Raw genomic sequence first — 5,780 nt, 5'->3', positions numbered from 1 at the left:
AGCATAATAAAAATTATATGAGTTAATCAAATTCCAATGAATTGGTTTTTGATTGTGTAGAGCTACTGCCTAATAAGGCGGAGGCAGAATGTTGATCATTACAATACAAGCTAAGGCACCATCAGTGTCATTTTACAGTTTCTTTCTCTTTTTAGAATGACGACCTTCTTCTATTTAGGCTCCTGCACTCTCAAAATTTAGAGAGCTCTGATGCATCGCTCTAGCCAGACTATGTTGTCTTAACCGGACCCACATTGGCTTCAAAGCTTGGCTTGGCCGTTCTCGGGAAATCATACTGTCACACCCCGACTCAGGGCTTGGGTGCGACACCCGTTAGTTGGTATTTGTTTTGAAAATATATCAGAGTTGCGGTTTATTAGTGGAAGTCTTTTAAAATATAGTATTCATTTATAAAATGTCGGGTCAGAGTACCCGTTGAATATAAAATATCAGCGGAAGTCTTTTCAGATAAAATATTATTCTATTAAAACTCAGGAGTTGAATACCCGTTTTGATATTTCAAATACCTGTCATTTCAAAATATGATTCTTTATATTACTTTAATAAAATACCTGAGCCATCAGATCACCTCTAATGACTATATCTCCAATCTTCTATCAGTCTTGCCTATCAGTTCTATTTTTACAGTTTCCCTGAAATGTGAGAGAAAAATACGTCAGCATACAGCCGGTGAATGACGCTGACTAAATAATACCAGTATGTAAACAATAACAATACCTTTGTGACAATACTCATTAGGCACCCTACTCAATTAGGTTAAAATTACCCTAAGTACATGTTCAATTAATCATATACACAATATCATTTCTCTAAACAGTCCTGTAGACTTCCAGAGGCATGTTTGATGATATGCATGGCCTCGGGGAACTCCGAGTCACCGTGTATGTATGGATCTAGACACATGTATACTCTTAATCTGAGTATGTCCGTTTCTTATTATTAGAACACAAAGTTTAAAGGATTCGTAAATCCTATGTAAACAGTTCAGACTCTAAAAGAGTTGTAAAAGTTTAGGGCGTATTCACCTTTTATGATTATAATCAGTTTCTGACACTGATTCCTGTATATTAATCAGTTTATGTTACTGACCCCTGTCTGTAAATCAGTTTTTGTTACTGATTCCTGTTTCTGTTTTTAGCTTTCTGATTGATTGATTGTTATCTCGGACCTATAGTACCAAAATAACATTTGTATAAATATCTAGATCTACGATCTAGCTTTAGACCTCGTAGCTTGCTTCGTATAGTTGTAACTTTGATCATTTGTTTGTTTGTATAAAACATGTAGACATTTAGTCCCTTTGTTTATTTATTAATTATATATTAGGTTTCTTCTTCAGGAAGAAACATTTATACTAGGTTTCTTCTTAAAAAAACATTATTTTAACTATAACCTATGTGAATGAATAGTATGTTTCTTAATCATTAAGAAATACTATTTTTAACTATACCCTTTGTATATAAATGATTACGTTTCTTAATCATGAAGAAACTATAATTAACTATAGCCTTTGCTTATGAAAAGTTATATTATACTTAACAGTGATCAAAGTTCGGGCTATACCCCAGACTATGGTCTAAGCTATAATAATAATAATAATAATAATAATAATAATAATAATAATAATAATAATAATAATAATAATAATAATAATAATAATAATAATAATAATAATAATAATTTAATCAAAACCCCTACCTCGTACGGGTCTTGGAGTTAAATGCTTATGATTGATCGAGCAGTACTTCTACTCTACTTCGCGAACTACTACTTAAACCGTCAGAACTTAGGAGCTTGGCACGTTCCATGAGATCGGCACGCTTCTCGAGGTTAAGTGTGTGAGAATGTGTGTGTTTGGTGTGTGATGGAATGTGCCGAACACCCCTCTATTTATAGTTGTAATGTTGCAACTTCGCGTTGTAAGGCCCCGTTCCCGGTAACCCTACTTTGGTGTTGGATTTACTCATAAACACAATTCTAAAATCAGAGTTAATTAAAACTTTCGTGGAATAATCTTAAAACTTCAACCATCACATTACAAAACATTCATTTTTGTCTTAACATACAAATTGTCTTTCCATAAACATTAATTAAAACAGTCATGACACTTCTTCGTAGATGCCAGTCTCTTCCGTTCATGCCATGTGTCCCTCCTCAAGTCAGCTGCCTGAACCTATTTGCCGGCGTGCATACTAAAAGTCAGCTACGCTGAGTGAGTTCTAGTTATTCAATTAACATACATAACATTCATACCATACTCATACGTGTCCGGAGATACGTATTCATACCTTATTCACTATTACTCCTTTCATACATACTTTACATACATGCACACGTTCTTAAATACTTCCTTTCATAAAACCGTATGGTATAACATAGGCTACACCATCTCTACCATCACAGATATTTTTTGGGTCTGGTCCCTTCTGTCTCAGATATTATTAGGGTCTGGTCCCAACTTCTTGCACCGATATCGTAGAGTCGGTCACTCTACTTTTGCCCAGGTATTAGAAAGGCCTGCCACCCTGACTCTTACTTCACATTCCTTCTAGTTTCTTACAAAAATGTTAAGTTAAACAACCAACATATACAAGTTCTAACCTCTTTCTTTCATTCTTTCATTAATCATTTGCATTAATCACATAGATAAGTATCTTCCTTTCATTCTTGCATTACTCATTCACGTTAAGCACATAAGTATATATATGTTACTATTTTTACAAGTATGCACACAGCCCCGAAGTCATCTCAAAGAGAAATGGGGCTAGAACTCACCTGGAGACGATTTCTCTCACTGTCAATGGTAATGCACTTCCTTAGCTGTGCACGGCTAACTGTACAATACATTACGCGCGTCAATTATCCATTACTACTACTTCTTACATCTAAGTTAATTACACCCGCAACTAACGGGGCGCCCCTGGTAACAGGGTCTAGGGGCGGCAGCCCCAAGCAGGGTCCAAGGGGCAGAAAAATGAATCGGGTCACGTTTTACAACATTTTAAAATTTCGCATGAGATAATTTCGCTTTGCATGCTTTTTCGTTTTGCATGGAACTGTTTCGCTTCGCATGACTGTGCGATGCGAAATAACCTTTTTCGCTTCGCATGGTCATGCGATGCGAAATTCTTCTTTTTCTTCGTTTTTACCATTTTATGGCCATTTCACTCCACGACTCTCCCTTGGGACCCGATTTAACCCTTTCCAAGGGTTTTGGGTTGTATCAACTTTGTATACTTGCGTTTTATAAGGCCCGAACATCGCATTTTTACCATATAACACTCTCATGGGGTTATAACTTATCAAGTTCATGTTTTTTCTTCCATCTTACACCCCGATCTCTCCTTCTATCGGTTTACATGTCGAATCCGACCTAAAACTTAACCTTTAAAACCAAAACTCACCTTTTGTTGGTCTCGGGTTCGGATCTGGACAGATCCGCGGAGCTTGGTGGTGTTTCTTGTTGTTTTATGGTGTTTACACCCAAGATTCTTCCTTCTTTTTGCTTGAATCCGAATCCGAATTGCTAGAGAGAAAGTGTGTGTTTTCTAGTGTGTGTGTTGTGTAAAGAAATGGTGAAAGGATGGGGGATGGCCTTATATAGGGAGCCATGGGTCCCACCATCCACCTCCATTCCAATCTTATCCAAATACAAACACGCACACAACCAAACTAACGACACACCGATAATAATAAAACTTTCCGTTATTTATTAATTCTCAAAATACGGATGCTACACGCGTATCGCGAAGATGCAAGCCATGTCGGTTCGTGATACGCGAAGGTGCTCTAGATTTGCTGAGTCGGCAGTAGGGTTGCCACGTGTCACCAGGTGCTACCACGTCTCTCCACGTGTCACACATGCAAAAGTGCAACTTCGCGTAGCGCGAAGATGCATGATCTGCAACTTCGCGTATTGCGAAGATGCTTCAAAGTCGGTTCAAGTCCTTTGTCTTTGGCGTAGCGCGAAGATGTTGAAGCCTGATCCTTCGCGATACGCGAAGATGTAAAATTTCAGATTTTCATTTTCAGTCCTTGTACTATCCAAAAATATTAAAGCGGCCCTTATGCGGTTCGCGGCGATGCAAACGTGCGAAGTGCGAACTACAAAGTGCACCATCAAAATGCCACATTACGCCCATCGCCCGAGTTCGTGCGCATGAGCGTCGGGTGCTTCGCACCCTCCGCTAGGACTATGAAGAGTGGTTAGCCACATTAAAACATTTCTATGGAAACTTGTTTCCTTGTAAAGAGCTTCCATTTCTTTATTTGTTTCCATGTATTATGGAAATTCCATTCCTTATTATATCCATGTGCAATGCTTCCACTTTCTTTCATCCTTCCATGTGGGAAGGAAATTTTTTCTTATTTCCTTAAGATAAGATGCTTTCTTTTTCTTATCTTATTTTTCCCATTACTTGTCTTTATTTTTAAATCCTTCAACTTTTCAAAGTTGGCAACTTTAGTCTAAAATAAATATGGGTTTTTCCTAGATGTTACACATCCACCGGCTGCTCCCACCGTAGCCGCATTAATTAGTATTTTTGGTTTTATATGCCAAGTTTACACTCCGCAGTCCAAATAACTCATTTCCTTCTAGAGCCATAATTTAGTCTGTCATTTTTAACTGCAAACCGAAACCCGACCCGAATAATTATTAACCCGAACTCGAAAGTACCCGTATTCACGAAACCCAAACCCGAATCTAATGAACCCGAGTACAACCATAACTAATACGAGTCGAGTACCGAGTACTTTTTAATAGGTTTCGGGTAAACTTGAATAACTCGACTAAGTATTTTATTCAATTATTATATCTCTTGTCTTAGCCTATTCAATGACTATCGTTGTCTATCAAATTTCTTTTTTAAATCGCCTATTTTATTCTTATTCAAACCCCATAAATCAATTACTAATATTCATTAATTCCATAGATTAGATATGACAATTTATTCAATCAATTGATTGGTTTTTCGGGCTCAATTCACCAGTATACCGATTATTCATTACCTTAATCGAACCGTTCTTCAGACTCTTTCGATTAGATTGTGTGGTTTGTTATTTACTTATGTAAGTTAAATTTGAAGATGATATATTTGCTTGAATTTGAGCATATATATATATATATATATATATATATATATATATATATCACACTACTAGAAAAAACACCTTTAATAACACGCATTGTGTGTCATTAAAGGGTGCAGATGACATACAAATGTGTGTCGATGATAGCCCAGTCATAAAATGAACATGACATGCACCTGCGTGTCATGTTTTATGACACACATTTACGACACTCTTTCCTGACTCGCAATTATAACATATATATATATATGACATGCATTTATGTGTGTCATGATTTTATGTGTTTTTAAAAAATATATTTATACGTATAATACATATATTATTTATTTATTATTATTTTTGTAATTACATTAATGACAACTAAATTCTCATAGCACAAATAAAATGCATAAATATAAAAACAATTTATTTCATAAATTAATCATCCTTAGTCAAATTTTACAAAGAGTACACTTTAGGATTGGATTCCACAACAAAATAAACAAAATCAAACTCTATTGGCCCGTAATTAGCTAATTGCACTTCCTCGTCATCCAAAGGTTGTATATGATAATTTGTGTGTTAATCCTTATGTAAATCAACCTGCAAAAAAAACATAAAGAACATAAAAATATAAAGATATTAAAATGAGCAAATTAGGTCCTTCAACTCCTAAAACAAACTATATT

This window comes from Bidens hawaiensis, unplaced genomic scaffold (assembly GCF_021521415.1).
Source record: "Bidens hawaiensis isolate Kalapana, Puna unplaced genomic scaffold, B.hawaiensis_p1.1 tig00039094_1, whole genome shotgun sequence".
In the NCBI taxonomy this organism is placed as follows: Eukaryota; Viridiplantae; Streptophyta; class Magnoliopsida; order Asterales; family Asteraceae; genus Bidens; species Bidens hawaiensis.
This window is presented reverse-complemented; position numbering follows the sequence as displayed.